Here is a 23,136-nt window from a genome sequence, read left to right on the forward strand (position 1 = left end):
GTCCATAGTAACCCACCGTTGTAGACGAGTATTTGGGTACAGAGTTGGTGTGGTTTTCTGATAACGATTGAATGCTTTAAAATGTGCTTATGAGAGTTGATCATGTCACTGTTTTACTAGCACGTGTTTGAGATGCTATTCAATCTTTTATACTTGGTCAATGTTTTATTGAACGATTTAATTACTTTTATTGATGATTTAGAAAGCGATAACTTATGTTTATATTCAATTACCACTCACTGGGCATTAGCTCATGCTTTCGATGTTTTATGTTTTTCCCCCACAGGTAGCGTTAAAGTTCCGGAAACACGCTGAGCTGTTTACTGTCACACGACAAGAGTCTCCTGCTACATTGTAGGCCTTGTACTGTTGTAAATAGATTGCATATCACGAACTTTATGTGTCATGGTTTTGGGAGTATGGGACAAGAGGAGTTGTTTTGTTGTGTAATGTCTGAAAGTGTTTTCGTTGTGTCTAAACTTTGTTCATGGTTTGTATATAACACGAGACAAAAAATTTATGGAACTTGTTTGTGGATATCGTAATATAGAATATGTTGAATAGAAATTAAATGTACTAAAGGATTATTGTGTAACTGTTCAGATTTAAGCACATGTTAAGTTGGTTAGTAAGATGCTAAATTTCATCGGGGGAGGTGATGTTTAGCATCTTCACACCTCTTTCTAGATTAGGTGGATAATCTGGGAGGGGGTATGACAACTTGGTCCGCTGTGCATATTTAAAAGAATTATTGTCTATTTGTTTTGGGTTGGTTGTTTCACGAAGAATATCGAGAGCCATTTTCTTGTGAAGTATTATATCATGAGTGTTGAGTTGATCTTTGAAGAGGACGAAGATCATGTTGTTGTAAGGTGGGAGACTTACTCCAAGTCATTGTGTGCTTCCTCGGTGATTTCTCGAGAAGAGATTCTCAAGTTTAGAAGAAACTTAAGCTAAACAAATGGAATGATATTCACTTGAGAGAGAAAGATAAAGTTCAAGTGAGAGGGAGTCTCACAACTTAAGTGGAGCTTAAGTCTTGTCGAGTAGGGGGACCCTAAGCCGATATTCACTGATATCAATACTTAGAGGGAGCATAAGTCACTGAGAGGTGGAATCTCACATCTAGAGGGAGCTTAGGTGAAAAGTTGAGTGATTAAGTTCTACGGGGTCACTATAATCATGTTGTAGTTACATATAAGTACTAAGTTGTAATTGTTTATTATTTATATTAGTAAAGTTATCTTTCTTGAGCACACTGCTCCCTAGATGTAGATGATATTCACCGAATTGGGTTACCGACCTTTGTTGTTATTCTTTATTAGCTTATTTATCTTTACTTTATTATTATGTGGAATGTTGTAGTATATTGTTCATAACAATGTCTATTGTGTAGTAGATATCATCTTCCATTTTTAAATTTTTAATTAAATTCATAAATTGCCATGATTGAATCATAATTCACATACGCACACGCACACACGCGCATGTGCACCACACACATGCATGCACATACACATGAGCGGACACGTATGTGGACACACACACATGGACAGACATAGGGACACACCATACACACGCACACAAACACATGCACATGGACATGGACACACTCACACGCACACGGACGAACACAGACATACGGACATACGATAATTGTAAATATAGCAATCGGGCCCAAAATATTAGTAAATATAGAATAATGTAAAATAAATTACAAATACGAAAAAATTTAGATAGTTTATTGATGATAGACTATATCGTTGGTAGAAGTCCATCATAGACCATATTGTTGGCCAAAAGTATTAACAGATATAGAATAATGTAAAATAAATTACAAATATGGAACATTTTAGATAGTTTATCAGTGATAGACTATATCGTTGGTAGGAATCTATCACTATCATCGATAGAAGTCTATCGCCGATAGACTTTGTTATATATGCAATTGTTTAAAAATGCTATAGGGGTAGTTGCAAGGGGTGCGATTTTAGAGATGATAACCAAGTGTATTATAGCATTTTTAAAAAATTGCATATATAGCAAAATCTATTGGTGATAGACTTCTATTGCTGATAAACTCTTACTAGTGATATGGGCTATCAGTGATCTCTAATAAATCTTAAAAATAAAAAATAACTTTTATTTTGGCTAAATACCATTTTGATATCCAATATTTTAGATTTTGTTCAATTTCAGTCTATATACTTTTAATTATCTAATTTTAGTTTATGTACTTTAAATAAATCTTAAATTTAGTCATTCAAAATTAATTTTTTATCAAAATTGATTAAATAATAATAATTATTATTATTTTCATGCAATGAAATATAATACGTGAAAATATTTTTAAATTTTGTAGTAAAAATACTAATTAATAATATTTTTTTAAAAAATAAATAATAAACTAACATTAAAAATTAAATTTAAGATTAATTGAAAATACGGGAGTAAGAATAATGAGACTATAGAATTAAATAATTTTCATCAAATTAGTGTGATGAGATTTTGAGACGGAGTAAGTAAGTATAGAAAGGATAGAAAGAATGAAAGAAAAGTGGGTTTAAAGATGAAGCGATGTGACGAGAAGATGTGATAGTGCAATGAGTTGAGAGATTTTGGTCTATTAATCATTCCCACTTCCATACGATTTTTTAATAAAAATATGAATGTACTCTCTCTCATAAAAGGTAATTAAAATATTTGGACAAGAAAAATAGGTTTGTTTGGGCATATCTTTTTAGGATGCAGTAGAAAAATTAATTCATATTTACAGAAAAATATGAAGATATAAGTTTAAACTTATACTCATTTTAAAACAGTGTTGGATCAGAGAAAAAAGTAGGTGACATAATTAGATTAGAAGTTTGAAAGTAGTAGTTTTTTTTCCTTTTGTTCCTTTTCTACCAATTTCATGAATTGGTAGGGATGTTTAAAAAGTCCGATTACTCGAAAAAATCGATCAATCCAACTTAATCTATACAGGTTGAGTTGGGTTCAAATAAATGAAAATTTTATGAGTTGCATTGGTTCATGGGTTCACCTAATATAACCCAAACCAACCCGAATTTATTATTAACTTTAAAATATATTTTTTTATTACTTATAACACAATTATTTATACATATATTGATTTTAATTTTATTTAATTTCAATATTTTTTTGAATAATTTCTTATTTAACTAGTTTTTTTTTAACTTTAGAAAGAAAATTTTCACTATATAAATTGAATTGATTTGTTAATCTTAATTCAATATATGAAAATAGTCAAATTAGATTATTTATGTTTTGCTTCTTTTTATAATAAAATTTTAATTAAATGAACCACCCAACCCAAATATTTCATGGTTGGGTTGGGTTGGGCTATCTGGATTGAAAAAATTTATGACCCGAACAATTGGGTTGGGTCTAAAAAGTTTTCCAAACCAACCCAACCCAACCCGTAAACACCCATATGAGTTGGTATTGAATAATTTGATTTTAATAGTATTTATTATTAAAGTGTATACATTTATTGAAGAATTTCATATCCTTTTCTTCCTTTCATTTATATATTTATGGAGATTTTATAACTACACCGTACTCAATTTAACGCCTTAAAATACTCTGTTTGTTTTTTCCTCTTCTTCTTTACTTCTCACATCCTACTTCTTATTGTTAAACGGATTAAAGGCTCAAACTTCAATATAAATTAGTAAAATAGTAGGCAATTTTGAAATTATTTACGAAATTAAGAGTTTGTTTGGTAGAGAATTCGAATTTTATTTTATATTTTTCGATTTAATGAGTTCAGCAAATATGTGTACAACTCGAATTCTGTGATCTAAACAATACAAATTTTAAAAACAATATTTTTATGTTTTCATTGTATCTTAATTTTAAATTTTAAAATTTAAAATATAGAATTTTGTTAAATAAAGATAAAAATATTTAGAAATATAATATAACATTTTTTTTAAATATGTAATATGTGTTATGTAATACATTATAAATTATATAATGTTACAAACTAATAATTACATAATTATTTTAACATAAATCATATTCATAAATAAATTAACAATAATAGTTTATTATCAACTAAATTTATATTATCTAAAATGGGTTATGGGAGATAAACATTTGATTTCTCCTGTCCCTTTATAAACTCTTTTAGTTTATAGTAATCGATATATCATACATAATTTTACATTTAAATCATTAAAAAAATTATTTCTCTAATATCTACTTTGGATTAAATAAAGAAAAAAAAAATTAAAAATCACATTTTATTCTCTAATCTCTCATTCACAAAAATTATTTTTTTTAAAAAAAATTACATTTTTATCTTTAATAACTCTACTTCTCTATAATTAATAGGATATTTTTTTTAATAGAAAAACCATATTTTATCCTTTAATATGTTATTCACATAATTTTTTAAAATCATATTTTTCTCTCTAACACCTACCTCTAGTCAAATAAAAGTAAAAAAAAATAATAAACCAAATCAAATTTTATCCTCTAACATCTTATTCACATTTTGATTAAAAAATATGATCTCTACTTCACATTAAATAAAGAGAAAAATTTTAAAATAAAAACAAAATATGATTTGCTATCTAAATTTTCTCTATAAATAGCTAATTTCATCATCTCATTTTTCATTAGGTATCTCATTTCTTTTTTTTTAAAAAAAAAATTATTTTGTTAACCTGCTATATCTAACTTTTTTTTTTTTTAGAAATTTTGTTATAGGTATTTTTTTAAAAAAATTTCGTTAATAGCAACATCTTTCTTATTTTTTTTAAGAAGTTTAATTTATTTGTTTCAAGTATCTCTTCTATCTTCTATATGAAGATATTATGCCTCCCTCTTTTTGTTTAACCCATGTCATCTTTTTCCATTTTTTTTTTTTTTTTTACTTTTCAATTTTTAGAAAAATACATAGAGTGATTTAATGTGACTTTTTTCTTAATGTTTTTGTATTTTTTTTTTTATACACATAGAAGATCTATTCATCCTCACATATTGAACAAGGTAGAGAAAATACCCTCATATATTGGGTGGAGAAAATACTTTGCTTTTGAGATTCAAAAAAATTCTCAAATTTCAAGCAATAGGCCAACAAAGTGATAGAGAAGATAGTTATTATTCTAATGCTTTTATAATTTTTTTTTTACGTTTTAATTTCTGTAAATGCACACCAAACGAGTGTAAGGGTTATAATAAATTTTACTATTTTTTACAAGCTTTTGTTCTTTTTTTCTCTTTTCAAAATTGTTGCAACAACACATCAATTCATAAAAATTTGAAATAAAGTTTAAAATCAAGAAGAACATCGATGCAAATTAAAAGTGATTAAGTTTTTAGGGTTTCTGTTTGCATGGAAAAAATTATATTTTTGTTGACATTAAAATTTGAAGAGTTTGAGATTAGGAGGATAATCAAATCATTTTTTTTTTCAACTAAGAAAGAATCATTATAAAATTTCATACAAAACAGAAAATAATAATATTTTATTTTAATTAAAATATGAAATTAGAAGGATAATCACATTATCAAAATCAATTAAAATTAAAAAAAAAAATTAATATAGACAAGATTATAATTAAAAATAATAATACTTCGGTTTAAATTAAAGTTTAAAAGGAAGAGAATACTCAAATCATCCAATCCAAAATAAATTAAAAAAATAGAAAATATTTTGGTTAAATATAAAATTAAGAATTAGGAGGCTAACCAAATCATCCAATAAAAAAAAATTATCATAACTGATTTAAATAAAAGTTTGAAATTAAAAGGATAATCAAATCATAAAAAAAAAAAATAGAGATTAATATCACAAAATTTAAAAAACTTAAAAACAATTATTTTTGATTAATTTAAAGTTTAAAAGTAAGAAACCGGTAATCAAATCATGCAATAAAAATATTTAAAAATAAGGAAGGACTATCAAAAAAAAATCTTGGTTTGAATTAAAGTTTAAAATTAAAAAGATAATCAAATCATCAAAATTAAAATATTATAAAAAAAATAACTAAGAGATAATTATCATATAATTTAAGAGAAAAATAGTACAAAATTAAGACGATAATCAAATAATCTAAATTCAAATATCAAATACATTTTTTTAATTAAGTGACCACGAATTTAAAATAATAATAATAATAATATTTATGTTTATATTAAATTTTGAAATGAGGAAACCAATCGAATGATACCAATTAAAATAAAATAGATTATTTTTACTAAAATGATAATTATCACAAAAAGTATTTTAAAAATAATATAAAATATTTTAGTTTATATATTCTTTTATATATTCTTTTATAATACATTTCACACCCAATTAAAATAACTATTATTTTTCCTCATCCAACTTCCAATTTTTTTATTACATATTTAAAAAATAAAAATCTCTTATTCATAAATTAAAGTTGCATTATTAAAATTTTATAATTAAATTCTCTTTTTAAACTTTATGCAACACGTACATTACATGTAATATCAAACTAATATTAGTAAGTAACTACAACTTTATATCTTAATCTTTTCCTATTCTGTAAATTCTATAAAAAAGTGATTATGATACAATTGAATACATAACACAATTCATCCTCCATTTCATCTTCTCTGGCTTTTTTATTGTTTCCTTTATTTTATAATATGAAGTATTTTTTTAGCCAATATATATGAAGTATTTTTTTTCTTTTAGCATTCGGAATTAAAAATTGTTTTATTTAGAATAAAGATAGCAGCAATAGATTCATAAATATGGAGTATCAAATATCAGGAATCTCTCTCTATATTTTAGTTTTATTTAGTTTTCTATAATTGAAAAAAATGAAAGCAATGGTAACCACGATATTAAGTTAAAAATCTAAATAACTAAAAGTGGATATAGTTTAATAAATTTGTATAAGTATGGTTGGCGTTGGATCTTGTTCGCATTGGAGGATGTCGTGGCTCTCTCATGGGCTTGACCTCTAGTCTGTTTCTTCTTTGTCTACCACTAGTTTCAAGTTGTCCTGCGTAAGAAGATAGTATAAGGAACGTATAGTTCAACTAATCACGCAAAAATTTCACTTGAAAATTACTTACTCTCCCTTTTTGGGGTCGTCGAACAGGCGGACCTATAACCCCCACCTCTAGTTACGTGTAATATTGATATTGTCAGGATTGTTTTAGACGCTTGAGGTTGTAGGGTCCCAGACCAAATACAACTCGATTATTTCTCAGTTGGTATAAGTTCATCGACTCGGTTGGTCGGGTTGAATCCGAAGGTGTTAACATTTTCCTTTTGGGATGTGCATCCTCCATGCCTTTTCACAATAGTTATGGGCTTGGACCTGTTCATAGATTTTGGGACTTGCTTTGGACAACCTTCAATATCTATAATATATATTTTTTTAAATGTTCAATTTGGTACAAAAAAAAAAAAAAAAAAGACTTCATTTATATTTAAATTATACACACCTGAATACTAATCTAAAATTTAAAAATCAAGGTCGAAATTTCTAGTTTTAGCTACATCACTTCAACAAATGTAACTCAAATGTGAATAATGACAGCAAGTTTATGGGATGGGAGAATCAAATATTTACCTTCAAAATATATAATACAAATTTTATGGTAGTTGCATTATGTTTATTTATCCTTGTTGAACAAATAAAGAAATTTGAAAAAAAAAAATTACCCCTAAATTTTGAGGTTTTTATCAATTTAAAACTTAAATTAATGATTTATAGCAATTGTCACTTGATTTCATTTAAAATCAAATCAAAGCCGCCATAAAATTCTTCTTTTTCTAAATCTTACCAAATTAGCAAGAACAACTATCATAAAATCATGTTTAAATAAGTTAAGGGAGGAAGATGGTAAGATACAAAAAAAAAAATTGTTTTGATTTAATGAAAAACCAATACTATCTATTCAATTCACGAAGTTCCCACTAATTTATAATAATCCTTACATCTAAAGAAGTAAACACATGTAAAAGTTATGCACTAATGGTTCTGAAAAATGAAATTATAATAAATAGATCAAATTGATTCACACATAGAACTTTAGAGCTTAAATAGATATGATTATTAATTTAAAGTTTAATTGATACAAATTTAGATGTATAAATTTATATTTATCCCATTTTTGTAATCTAATTTTTCATCCTAATTTTTCGAATTTCTAAGAATCTAAAAATTGGATAGCCATTTATGCACCCATCATGTTTTTGTTTTTTTTGAACAAAATTTGGGTTGTTTTTCCATCATTAGATCGTAAATAATTAAATAGGATTAACTACATAGAAAGAAATTTGGGTTGTCTTAACATTCCGCTTATATTTTAAAAATGTCTAAACATCCTAGATTTTATACAAATGGTCAAAAGAGTTGAAATTTTTCCGCAAAAGTTAAGACATCAAATTAAACCTAAACTTATTAATTCCGAAAGATATTAATTTATAAATAAATAATGTAGAATAACTTATTAATTTATTAATTAAACCTAAACTCACCGCGCTCTGGCAGTGGGCCATACTACGGTGTCTCGGCCCAAATTCATGGGGCGAAGTGAGTTTCCTTCCGGGCCTCAAACATGGGCCAAACTTACGCTGCTATCATACCAAGGTGTCTGGGCCAATATCCATTTCACACGGTTTTGTTCGGCTTATTTTCTCACAAATTTAAGTGGCACACATACACTCAGCACAACCATTTCAGCAGTATTAACGTTTTAGTTACTTAATTATTTTTGCCAATCCGAGTTAAACTAAGTAGATAGACATTTATGTTACATTTTCTAAGGGCAACGATGGCGGTCCCGAATGCTATCTCGAAGGCGTTTGATAGAAATTTGTAGCGAAAGAGAACACACAAAAATAAAAAATGGAACTGTGGAAGGAAAGAGTGAATAGAGTTTTGAGTCACTAAGTGGGGCATTGAAGAGTGGATGGTGGTGGGATCTCATAAGGTCACCTACCATATGGTGTTGGTCACCTAAAATTGAGGCATTCTCACATTTTGAGCATCATCCCATGAGCCCAAAGAATGAGATCTGCCTTTCACTAATCACACCCACATTGATATTTTATTATTATATTAATTCACAAACCATAATAATGCCCAACAAAATTATTGCAATTTTTTGAAGCAAACTCTTCCCAATGGCTTGGTTTGTTGATGTGGGGTTCCTTTGTTTTCTCCCTTCACAAATCCATTTTCTCCTCCCCTCCACGTCTCTTTCTACCTCATCATTGTCTTAGTTTTGTGGTTGAAGATTTCAACTCGATCATTTTTCCTTTTTTCTCTCTATATAGCTTCTGGGTCTTCCTCAAATCAATGTGGGCCGGGCCTCCAATGGGCTGGGCCCAATTCAAATCATTCATATCCATATTTTTTTTCTATATTGCATAGAACGAAAAAGGCAATGGTGTGGCCATTAATAATTGCAGATATAGATGAAGAAGAGGGACCCCATGAATGGAATGGTGACAAATGACAACTCAATGAATATATCAAAATGGAAAACATAGACTATTTTGTGATGAGAAGGTGTCAGTGAGATATGGAGGACCCAAGAAAAAGGAAAGGGGTCACTTAGGCATATGATCGAACACTTGGGGTGCATTACTTTCAAATTTCAACAAACTATAACCCGACAATGGCGTCTCAATCCCACTCGCCATGTGCTTTGCTTTCCCCAATCTCTTTCATTTCCTTTCAGCCACAACCAATCCACCACCACCATTACCATTACCATTAGTCCCTTCCTCACTCTTCAATTTCATTCTCCCATTGTCAACTACTGTTTGTTCCCTCTCATCAGATTCTATTCTCTACATATTGCATTTCCCTTTTCAAGAAACTCAAAATTACGAAACATGATACAAATATTACATCATAATCCATACATAACTGGTCCTAATTTCAATACCCATTACCCTACCATTTAGGGGCAGCAGAATCGAATCATGCAAAGGGGTTGCTTTTCGAATCTAATATAGTTTGATTAGCCAGCTAAATAAAGGGTGTTAAATCTATAATAAGATTTGAAGAAGAAAACGTACCGGAAATTGATGGGTTAAAATGTTCCCTCAAATGGAAACCTCCTGCTGGCAATGGCGACTACCTAACCCAGACCGTGTTTTTAATATGTTATCTTTTCTAATTTGGACAGTCTAGTCAATAGGGCACAGCAGCCTCCTCCCCTTCGGCTCTCTGTTTTCTTTTTTTTCCCCTTTTAAAATATTTGGGATTATACTCTTTATTAAACATTTTGTCTCTATACACTTTTATTTCATCAATAAATAAATAAAATAATATGACACCGACTAATAATTCAATAAAATAAGTGTTTAGGAGATTTTTGACTCATTATAAAAACAAGACTAAGTTTGAATATTGAGTGGGAAAAGTTTGAGCTTGTATAATATTATTAGATCTTTTTGTTTTTTTTTTTATTTATAACAGAAGCATTTACAAAGATAGATTATAGGAACTTGAATTTGGATAACACGTGTATTTAGTTTTATGAGTAGATTTGTAAGGATTACACACTGACAAATAAAAAAAAATATAGATATTTTGTTGTATATTATGAAAATTTATGAGTAATGAAAAATGTCTAAGAATTTTGAGTAGTTGTGATTTTGTTTACTAGGTTATGAGATGGGTGTCAATACTTCTCTCTTCATTTATACCTTTACTACATACATGTATTTACGTCTAACCATCCCAATTGAAAATTGATTATATACATATATATTAGTATTCTCTCACTCTAGCTCCCGTCATTTCACTTTTTTTAAACATTCTAGATTAGACATGTTTAGAATCTTATGATTTGTTATCTCACTCACTTTAACATTATTTATCAAAATCCCAAATATCAATAGGTAATTGTTTTAAATGGTAAAATTATTGAAAATATTTTCAAATATAGCAAAATATTACAGTCTATTAGTGACAGATACTGATAGATAATAATATTTTGTTATATGTAGAAATATTTTGATTCATTTTACTATATTTGAAAATAGTCCTATACTAATCTCTTTTATTTTCTAAATCATAAAATCATTCCTTAAAACTTATTAATATTTGATCTACCAACATTTTATCATGTAACAATTTTATCTATATAGCTCGTGTATACAATCTATTGTGTTAAATTAATATATCTATCTATTAATCTATCAATATGCAAACACTCTCCCTTATTCTCGGTTAAATTGACAAGGAATGATTTTTAAGTTAACTTAGATGAAACTATAACCTTAAAAGATCTATAAAAATGACAAACACTTCTCCAGATCATAACGGTTCATTCTCTTAGGTAAACTCTTGAAAATCTACCACTTCCTCATCCTTTGCTCAAGAATCTTGGAGAACTATTGCTGCTTTAGCCTCTCTACTGCTTTGTCGAACCTTATTTGGATGCTTATATATATATATATATATATATATATATATAAACAAGTGTAACGACTTGATCCATCTCGAAAGAGATGGAATCAAACTAGATAAAAAAAGCAAACTTTAGAGAGTTAATGCTATTCTTCTTTTCTACACCTTTTTGTTTTTATTTTATTTTTATTTTTTTATAGTTTTTCTCTTCATTTTGTCATACTTTCATGTTACTTACTTTCCGTTCTGAGTTTCTTTCTCTTTAGAACAATGATAAGGAAATCTTTTCATCTTTTTTTGAAGTTTTGATTCTTAGTTATATGTTAGTGAGGATTCATCTAAACTACATAAAGTTCTCAAACGTAATTGAGGTGGTTTTCTTTATTATGTGGTATCAAAACTTTAGTTCAAAATAGATTATATATCCTTTCTAATATTTCGTTTTTAGCTCAATTTTTTTTCTTCCAAATTTCATTCTATCAATATTTTCTCGTGACATTTTCTATTATTTTATTTTCATTCATATTTCAATATACTTTGCTGGTAAAAAATAAAACTTATTTTTTTTTTAAAAAAAGTTGTCTTTTGCATCTCTCTATAATTATTTTTTACACTTCGGGATTTCGTGACTATTCACAAGCTATATTTTGATTTTTTTACATGCTTTTCATAAGAATAATATAAGATTTGTTGAAGTTTAAGATATTAGACGCCTTACAATGTTTCACCAAGGAAGAAATCATCATGTGACCCACAATAGTGATACAAATTTTTAGAAGATTTTTCGAAATAGCTTGACTAAGTTATGTAAATCTATTGATTATATATCGCAATTGAATGAAGAGTTGAAGGTAGCACATCAAGAGCCACACAGTCTATTAAAAATCAAGAAGATTGTCTAATGCCTAAAGATGACCAACCAGTTGAAAATGATAGGAATCACCCACAAATCGAAAAGGAAGATTTCCAATGGTAAGGTTGTTGAGATGAATGAAGGTGATGATTAAAGTTAGGGAGATGAACCAAAAGATTAAGTAGTCATGGAGAGTGAGAAGATATTTGAAGTATGTGTTGAAAATTGAGTCATGATAAAGACTCTAGAAAAAAGTGAGAAGAGATAAGAGACTAAGATAAAAGAGAATGATGAGACAAGAGAGGTAAAAGAAACAAAAAAAAAAGGCCGTAGAAAAAGTATTTAAGAGAGAAAAATCATGAGAGTGAGATTTGTCCAACTAATGTTACTTCCTATTATTTTTCTTGTGTTTTATATGGATCATTAAAGACACATGGGAGGATAATTAAGAAAGACTGGATCAATACGACGATTGTGGAAGAGTATTGTACATAAAGAAATTTTACATTTAATTTTGGAGGAGACAAACCTTTCAAACTTCTTTCAAAAGTTTGAGATGATTATAAAGTTGCTATACAATGTCATCCTTTATATTCGAGGATGTCCTCGAATAAGGGGAGAATGATAAGGTTGCTATGGAGAAATTTCACATTTAAAGTTGCTATGTAGCGCTAGAGCCACTCATTCCTAAGCCTTTCCATAACTGCTATCAAGGTTGCTGAGTCTGTGTATCCTTCAACTCGCTGGGTTTCATTGTTGAGCTTGACTATATATTCCCTTAAACTTTCTTTCTTTTCTTGCCTGATTGTCAGCACATATATTTACAATTTTCATTGATCTCTTCCCCCAAGATTTGGATGATAAATGCTCTGGCGAGCTATTTAAATGAACCAATCGATCTTCCTTTGAGCTTCCAAAATCACTCCTTAGTCGATCCTATAAGAGAGAGAGAAAATGAGCCGATCCTATAAGAGAGAGAGAAAATGATCTACACCTTATTGCATATGAAACTCCCAATTCCATCTAAGATATGTAAGTATTTAGGTATTTCACATGATCTGATTTTCTATCATATAGCTTGATACTTGAGATTTAAACGTTGCTACTCTACACTATCATATGGCCTTTCTTGTGCTCCCAAAAGGTCTACCATCCGAGCCAAATTCTAATCCAACATTGCTACCCTCTCTTCTAAAGTCGAAAATTTTTCCTCTGCCTTTTCCTTAAGAGATCAAGGCTGAGGTGGGCTTAGGGCAAGCATATCTTTCATTGATAGTTATGTTGTTCTCCTAGGATGTCATTGTTGATCTGACTCATTTCCACTGTGTTTTTCCATCCCGTTGTAACCTATGTATTTCTTTATGTTTGTTAAGGTCATAAGCTCATTCCCCATAGATGGTACCAATTGTTGATAACAAAATCTAGTAGGAAGACTCACTCAACCTTCACGTACCTTTGACAGTGAATTTATAATTTCGGGGAAGGAAGACGACCTGCAAGACAAGAAAAGAAAACAACGTTGTGATGCCTGCCACAAAACCTTCGGCACTTAAGTCGGGAATGGAAAACGGTCCGCCTCGGTCTTGGCCTCTGAGGCAAAGATGGGCAAATTGGGCATTCTGGTCCAAATTGACCCATAACACACGTGACTGTGAAGCAACAAGTACTATAAATCTTTTTGTTGTTTCTGTTCATCATCTTGAAGCTTTGTTCATTAAATGAAAATGGAATCTAATATTTAAGGGGAGCCTAAGTATTACAATCGAAATCGTCTTCATTTGAACACAAAAATATTGGAGAAATTTTTGGGAGGAAGTCTCGTGGGGAAGTCTAAGTACAAATAAGTGCAATGTTGTAGTCATTTAACTATTCATTAGTGAAAAATATTTTTTCATGGCACATTGTCTCCAGATGTAGGTAATATTGCACAGAAATGAGTTACCAAACTTTGTGTTTTGTTCTAACGATTTATTATCTATGTTTATTTTAATGTTCTTGAGATAGTTGTAACATTATATGTAACTTATTATGTGGTGTGTCAGATAATTCTTGTTTCAAAATCCATCCCTAAATTAAGAGAGAATTCTATATAAAATTGATATTAAAAAATCTCCTATTACAACTATAAATTGGCTATTTATAGCTTTACAAAAAAAATATGACAATTAACTAATTAATTATCAAATACTAATTAAGTACAAATTAATCTAAATTAACTAAACAAGTATTAAACTCAAATATACTAATGATTCTATAATTCTCTTCGTCACTAAGACATAACTTGACATATATCATTTGAACACCCTACGTGTGTGACTACAAATGTTAACGCATGATATCTATTTATGTATGGACAAACTGAGCGCGAGATCGAGTTTTTCCTTAAAATTTCTATAACTACCATTCTTAGACAGTAGTAAGTTGGAATTCCTTTAGGTCGTTTCTAACGAAACACCCTAACATGGAATTCCTCTTGTTTTGTATATTTAGTTGCACAAATTGAAGGTAAGTGTTTTTAGAGGACAGTTGTAAGTAGGCATACCATAATGTAGTGAGTCAAAATAATGAATGTGGCCACCCTTCACCTAATTTAAAGCTTTGACATTGAGGCTGGCTTGGCTTTTGGATTGGATTGAATAGAAAAGAATAGAATAGAATAGAATAGAATAGAATAGAATAGAATAGAATAGAATAGAATAGTAGTGCCCCCACATTCCCTCACCTGAAAAATCACCTAAACTCCCTACCAAGTCTTCACAAATTTGAAGTCTTTAAATAATCACTTTCCAAGTTGGCCCAACCCCAACCCAACCCAATCCCTTTCAACTTTCCACCCACACGTCTCCAAGGAAATTAATGTGCATCATTAACTAAGAAACGTGTGTACTATATTCCACGTGGCATCTCCCGATTGGTTCCACCAATTTTGCTTTGGATGTATAAGTGGAGCCTCACAACTTAATCATCAATTTTGAGCAAACAAAATGATACAACTTCCACTAATCCACAAGATAAATACCCCAATAAATTCTTTGTTTTCTTTTTAATGAAGAGGGATTTATTTATTTTGATTTGAGGGGGCAAAAATAGTTAAGTTAGGTAGATGGGCTATGTATATAGAAAAAACAATGAGTGAAGGGAAATAGAAAAAATGTTCCCTAGAAGACAAATAGAGAAGGGCCAATGTTGGGAATGAAAAGGGCTTTTTCCCAACATCAATGGCCGCCCTCATTTAAGTTTGAACATGACCCTTTGTGAAACTCCTTTTTTTTTAAAAAAAAATACTTGACTCTTTCTTTTCTTAAGCAATCCTTCTTCATCTTCTTTAATGCAATCGGATGAAAATAAAGGTCATTATTGATACCACTTGTTGTAACAATTTTAACTTTAAGTTTAATTTCAACTTCTACAACAATTGTCAATTGTACTTGTTATAAATGTGTTTTAGAGCGGTTTTCAATAGATTGATGAATTATGTCCACTATAAAGTTTTAAGAGTATTTAATTTTGTATTTGATTTTTGGTTTCTTTTCACTAATTAACCTCAATTGGTTCCTTAAATAATACCACATGTTTGAGTTTTAAGTGTAGAACTAACGAACTTAACTACAAAGATGTATCGGACACAAATTTTTATACGGATGACCTTTTCACAAGCAACTTTATGATTAATGATCTGCTCTCCACAAACGTATGAAATCTAACCTTCTACATATGTCAGAGCGCATTACTGCATTTTATATTATATCACGTTAGGGATAGTCATGTCTATCGTAGCCCTAACGTGATGACCATCTCTATCGCGATTTTCATTTTTTTTCCACTCAATATTCATGGAAAATACAACAAATTGTGAGAAAAATAGGAAAAACACAGCAAACTATACGTTGTATCGCGTTAGGGATGTCCACGTGTATCCATCACGTGATGACTATCTCTATTGCAACCTTTATTTTTTGCACCATAAAACACAACAAATTGTGAGAAAGATGTGAAAACAAAATAGAAAAATGAATATCGCGATAGAGATGACCATCACGTTAGGTATACGATAGACATGATTATTCCTAACATGATATATTATAATGCAGTAATGTGCTCTGATCTAAACAAAATGTTAGATTTCATACCCTTGTAGAGAGCGGGTAATTAATCACAAAGGCTCTTGTGAATAGGTCAACTTTTCTATAAAAAAAAAACCTCCAAATTGAAAGTTTGGAAACTTATTAGAAGTTTTTTGAGTTATGGAAAATAAAATAAGTATACTCTTAAAAATTTAGGATCAAACTTATCATTTTAACCTTAAATTTAATAGTAACATTTTTTTTTCTTTAGGTAAGTGTTCACCAAAATCTAATCAAATCAAAATAAAAATTAAAGAACAACAAAATATATATATATATATATAATTCATTGGATTCTCCTTTTTAAAATCCAATAATTATAGGGTGGTGTATTAACCTCCTCAAAAAAATTTTATCAAATGAACTCAGAAAAAGGATTTTATGAAAATTTTACTCGTTTAAATTATGTTCTTAGATTTTTAAAAGTTTTATCTTTACTTTTAGACTTTGATTTTTTTAAAATATCATTATTTTTTTTTTTGTTTTTTTTAAATAAGGTATAAATTGAAGCATCAATTAATATGTAAAAATTGGAAAGCATATTTAGACAACATTTATAACATTATTTTCAGTAAATTGACGTGATGTTTAAAAATTAATTATATAAATTATTTTGATGATATCTTATTAGATGAAATAAATGGTGTAACCATTGAGGATCACACATTAGAAACTTATTTTGAGGTATAATTGAAACCTATTTTAAAGTTAAATTGTGTTTTGACTAATTTAATCCAATTTCTTTCTCTTTTTCTGAGCACAATAGAAGTTAAAAGGATTGGAATCATCGACTTTATAATCATAAAAATATAGATATTTCTTATAATTTAATCCGATTTTAATTATTAGAAGACGGAATATGAATAATACTCCACCATGCAAATAATGAGTTACGCTAGATTCTGCCCTACTAACTGATAATTCAGTAATTTATAGTGTCATTTTAATCGTTTGGCTTCATTTTCTTTGTTTGGTAATGGCATTTAATTTCTTTAATGGGTTTGTAAATGCCACTAGCTTTTATTGACTTTTATAAGCTATTAAAGTTCTTTCAATCAAATTGGCCCAACAATTTTGGAGAAGGTTCAATTTACGAGGAAAGATTCCTCTGCTTTCATTAACCAATCAATGAAATAATTCACTTCCAATATATGCAACCTTTGCCATCAATCCTATCTCATTAATTTTTTTTTCAACTTTCGAAACTTAGTTTAGATTGTCAAGTGCATGTATTAGAACTTTCAATCTAGTTCGATCATTAGATTGTGAAGAGTTCGAAATCTTAAAGTTAGAAACAAGTTCTCATTTCTTTTTTATCATCGATCGATCTTCTAAGCCAAATCTGTTTAGCTTTCTTAGGGTTGTTACCATTTTGTTTATTGAAGTTATTCTTATTATCATCGTGGGTTCATCTAGAATAAAGGGGGTTCTCATACTATCAATAAGCCGACATAATGCTGCTTGTATTATCGACCTCGAGGTCAGAGGTTCGTTTGATCATTAAATTAGTGAAGAGTTCGAAATCTTGAAGTTAGGAATAAGTGATCTCTATTTCTTTTTTGATCATCGAATCGATCTTGCTGAAGCCAAATGCCCTGTTTAGCTTTCTTAGGGTTGTTACCATTTTGTTTATTGGAGTTATTCTTATTATGGGTTCACCTAGAATAAAGGGGTTCTCATACTCAATCAGATTTCGTCCTTAGTTTTATACTTTTCAAATTTAAGTAATTTGTTTCTTCCTTTTTTTTTACTATTATTTTCTCCTTGTTAGATAAATATTTGAATTCTTCATTAAATTTTAAAATTAAAAACAAACTTTTAAGAATCATTTTTTGAAGTAAAACTTGACATGGTTTTTAAAAACATTTTTGGAAAGATATCAAATCAAGAAAATGTACTAATGAAATTAGGGTTTATAGACTTAATTTTAAAAAATTAAATTTTAATAAATAAATAAATAATTCAATTATGGTCTGCCTTCCAACTCACACATGAATACTGATTAATATAGAACATATAGAACAATATGACACAACTAGGAGTTTCTTTATTTGTAGTTTATTTTTTAATATCAACCTAATGTCTGTGAAATATATATATTTATATTTACCCAATAAGTTTAAGTAACATGTCAAAGATGAGCATATTCTCATGGGAGAAAACATCCCACTATTAACGGAGGATAAAATTGGAAATACAAGAATTAATGTGAAAAAACTCTAAACTGGAGAAAAATCCATGGACCAGACAAATTTCATTGTATGAAAAATTATTATATTCACACAAAAATTTCTCTTTAACCCCAAATACAAGAGCTCTTTCTCAATACATTATACCACCGACACAATTGAGCTAGTATACCAAGCTTAAAGTGTTTCAAATTAGAATGATTAGAAACTAAAAGTATAAGCCCGTTTTATGGTGTTGGAGTCCATCACTTTCTTGAGTCTTTCAGATTTAGGAGAAACGCTCTCATAATATTTTGCCAAAATTTTACAAATTTCACATGGGCAAGATATTTGAAAATTTCATAGCTATATCAATTGTCTTCATTGACAATAGTAATTCTCAACTTATAGAATTATAACCTACTCCACCATAAAAAGTAAATCACTTGAAAAACCATCTTTTTCAAGATTTTTATTTTTTGTCACATGTCGATAAACTCTTTCTAAAGGTTATATAGTATGATTTCCAACTACTTGGCTCATCTAGAAGTTCTTCAGCCATCAATAACTTCCACTACACACCTTGCACAATCGCTAAGTCAATGCTCATGTGCAAACTTGTATTGAAATTGTTAACATCACATCCTCTACATGGTAAAGTAAACATACCATGAGGATGAATACTGTCTTTCTTCATAAAATGAATAGACATAATCTATGACAATGGATACAACATTAGCATTTGACTCGGAGTCTTTTGGCGAATTTGCTCTATTAGAACAATTCTTTTTCATGTGCCTAAATTGTCCACATCCTTAACAATCATTTTTCTGCACGAACTCTTTTTTATTCTTCTAATTGCTCGTTACCGGTATTGAATCCTTCTTTGAAGTACGCCCTTCACTCCCCAGTCTTCTTTCCTCTGATAAAAGTTTACTAGTAGCTTCAGCAAAATCTAATGATTCCTCCCTATATATCATGATTGGTTTCATGTGTTTGTAAAAAAGGAAAAAGTAATAAAATGATTCTAAGTGTCTTATCTTTATCATTTATCTTCACTCTGGTAACCTCCAACTTAGATACGATGCCATTGAGAATACCCCCCAGATGATTTGAGATTTTTGTACCTTCCACCATCCATAGCGTGTGAAATTACCCCTTCAGGTACAACTGATTTGAGATGTTTTTTTGCCTAACATTGCTTCATGCTTCTCCCAAAGCTCTTTGACTGTCGAAATGTCAATGACATTTGCAATAACATTCTTAGCTAAATTTATTCTGATTGTAGTTGCAACTCTAAAATCCATTTCTTCCTAATCTTCATTCCTCAAGTTGGACTTTTTAGAACCTTTTGCTGGAACCACTGCTAGACTCTCCTAAGCCACTATTACTGCTTAACTTTTCAGAAGTATCACTGCTTGGTCTTCCTTCAAGGCCCTGTCTAACCCATATTGTACTACACATCTTTGACTTGTACTTACTAAAGTCGACCCTTCCATTAAATTCCTCCACATCAAACTTCATTAGACTCATAAAACTTGACATATCTGCTTCACTCATAGCAAATCTACAAATAGTGAACAACATACACTATTCTCAATACCATAGCTCGTTTCAAGAATTCTTTTATGATGTAGGGGTTCAAACAATGTTGCAACCACATAGTATACTCAGAAATTCAAGAAATTACGAACCTAAAGCTCTTACACCACTTTTTGGGAAAAGCCTTCCAATACTACTATGGGAATAAGCAAGTAATAACAAAGGAATTAAAAGAAATTAATAAAATTGGAAAACAAGAATCAACGTGGAAAGACTTCAAATAAGAAAAAAAAAATCACGGATCAGAAAATTTCATTATGTGAAAAATTATTACAATCACACATAAAACACTCCCCTAACCCAATTACAAGAATACTTTATGAAAACATTATACCCACTCACACAACCAATCTAATATACCAAGCATAAAGTACTTCAAACTGGGATGATTAAGAACCAAAGACATAAACTCATTTTTATAGTGTTTGGATTCCATCATTTTCTTGAACCTTTCAAATGTGGAATAAATGTTTTTCTAATATTTTTCCAAATCCTACATATCTAATAACTATTCTTCTTTTAAAGTTGGAGGTTCAAATCATCATACCTCCACTTGGTATATTGAAGTCTTTTTCATATAATTTATTTTTTGGATTCTACTCAAAATAGCTAGATTGATCGTTAAAGATGTTACCGCTATTTGTATATTTGCAATCTTTTCTATTTCTAGTAGATGGATAATGTTAAATTATGTTTACAATCACTTAGACCTCAATTGATAACTATTACTTTTTTTAAAAAAAAATTATAAACACCAGTTTCACTTATAAATTTATTCGTTTTATTATTTATCTTTACTGATGTTTTAAAAAATTCAAACCAAAGTTTTGAAAATTAAAAAATATAAGTCTAGATTGATAGCAACTTAATTTGTAAGTTTCTTTGTCTATTTTTTTTTTTTAGTTACAACATTATTTCACTTTCTACTCATATTTAAAAAAAAAAAAAAAAAAAAAAGGCAAATTTTGGTGACTAAAAACTTATGCTTCGTTTGTTAATCATTTGCTTTCTAATTTTTTATTTGAAAATTGTATTTGCTTTCTTACAACTTCTTTCCAATGATTTTCATCTTTTCTAATTAAACATTTGAGTTCTTAGCCAATTAGTAAAAACAAAATAACTTTTAAGAAATAACTTTTTAAGTTCTAAAAAATGGTTATCAAGTGGGAGTACCTTAGTTCTTAAATTTTTATTTTTATTTTTAGAATCTAATTAAAAATTCAATGTGGAGATTATTGTAAGAAAATTAGAAAGAAATATGCATAAACTTTAAAAGCATAAAATTAAAATCAATGCGGCTATCAAATGAAGTCTAGTGTTAAAAAAAAAAACATACTTTTATTTTGTAATTGAACTAAAAAATCAATTATTTCTTTAAGAGTTGAAGATTTAATAAAAAGGAAAAAAATTATCAAAACTAAACTTATTTACAAACTAAGTTTGTTTGTTTTTTTTTTTTAATCTACTAAACATATAAAAAGCCAATTAAAAAACATGCATCAACATTTAAAAGTTAAAGGGTGAAAAGAAAATGATATTTAAAGTTGTGTGGCTAAACAAAAAGTTTAGTACCCATTTTATGTTTTATGTTTTTGATTTATCCTTTAATGAATTGTCCTCATCATCTTCTTTAAAAGTATCATTGTTTGTCACACTATATATATATAACCATACATTATAAATGGGTCCTCTTGTCCTTCCTTTGTCTCTTTCTTCTTTACATTCTGAATCACTCCTTGTGCTACCAGATTTTTTCAACTGAAAACTGCCCCCTTCTCTCCCTTTTTTATCCATCTTTACATTAAACATTTTTCATTCTTAATTAATCTCTTCACAACTTTATCTTCAACAATCTACAATAAAAATCATTTCATTTTATACATTTTAATCCCAAACACTCTATTTGCAAATCAGAATATATATTGTTCAAATACAAGCATGCTATGAAATCTCCAAGATGAGAGACCTTTTAATCTTTTAAAAATAAATAAGTAGAAAAATAATAGAAAATTAAAAAAAAAACATAAAAAAAAGTTAATAAATGAGTGGAAAACTCTAAATTCAAAGAATAACTATAGCCGACCAGAAAGAAAGTGTTGTTAAGTGTTTAATGTCTATTACTTCATTGAATTTTTTCATCGTAGGATAGTTATTCTTTTAGTATTTTACCAAAATTCAACCTATGTTTCTTATAGCAATTAATTTTGAAAAAGAAAATCATGTTTATTTGACGTATCAAGTTCTTGAAGAGGCCTCCCAATCTTAAAAAACAAATGATTACTACTCTCATTTATATATATACCCACTTTTTTCATTTTTATAAAATCAGAAGCGTATTTTTTTTTCCCTTCACTTTTAAAGCATGCAAGAATTTAGATATATCTAGATCTTCGTGACATTTGATAATTTCTCTGTTGATTCATCTTCTGTTTGTTTCCCGAGAAAAAAAAAATTGATAAAAGTGTGGAATAATCCTGATCCAAATCTGAGTATCATCTGGATTTCTTTTTTGGTGAATATTGTATAAACAAAAATTGAAGTTCACGCCAAACAAGAATATAGCTGATTTTGATAATGGGTATTGTGAGTAATGATTTGATGAACGAGTTTATCTAATAATATATCTTTTCAAAAATAAAATATTATAATTATCTGTTTCATATTTATTTTTTAAGTCAGAGAAGAGAAACTTGTGAGCACGTTGAGGCATATGGCCAATTAGCCATGCATGCTTGCAATTTTATTTATTTAATTATTATTTTTGTTTTTCTAAAAAAAGAAAAAAAAAAAACAGAGAAATTTTTGTCATGAATGCTTGAAAACAAAATTGTTTTATAATGGGTGTGTGAGTGAGTTCATAGGGTTGAAAGAGTAGGCTCCATGACTTTACAGGCAGGACAGTTGACCTCTCTGTCTCTAAATTTCCACCTCCACAGACAAGACAAACCCATATAGGCTGTCTACTCATTTTTTTACATTTGTAAATTCACCCTCAAATACTT

General features: G+C 28.9%; 2 long non-coding RNA genes across 2 annotated transcripts; both read right to left on the reverse strand.

Moving 5' to 3' along the window:
- Positions 1-6,769: 6,769 nt before the first annotated feature.
- On the reverse strand, positions 6,770-10,203 carry LOC120068219 (uncharacterized). Its single transcript, XR_005479128.2, has 3 exons — positions 10,049-10,203; positions 7,084-7,374; positions 6,770-7,010 (listed from the first exon to the last, which is right to left on the reverse strand). It is a non-coding gene; the product is annotated as an uncharacterized LOC120068219 (long non-coding RNA).
- A 2,435-nt stretch (positions 10,204-12,638) lies between these two features.
- LOC150032009 (uncharacterized) lies at positions 12,639-14,989 on the reverse strand. The gene is made up of 3 exons (XR_016525535.1): positions 14,783-14,989; positions 13,694-13,733; positions 12,639-13,176 (listed from the first exon to the last, which is right to left on the reverse strand). It is a non-coding gene; the product is annotated as an uncharacterized LOC150032009 (long non-coding RNA).
- Between the last annotated feature and the right edge of the window lie 8,147 nt (positions 14,990-23,136).

Source organism: Benincasa hispida, chromosome 12 (genome assembly GCF_027475165.1).
Source record: "Benincasa hispida cultivar pf3 chromosome 12, pf3_genome.v1.1, whole genome shotgun sequence".
Classification (NCBI taxonomy): domain Eukaryota; kingdom Viridiplantae; phylum Streptophyta; class Magnoliopsida; order Cucurbitales; family Cucurbitaceae; genus Benincasa; species Benincasa hispida.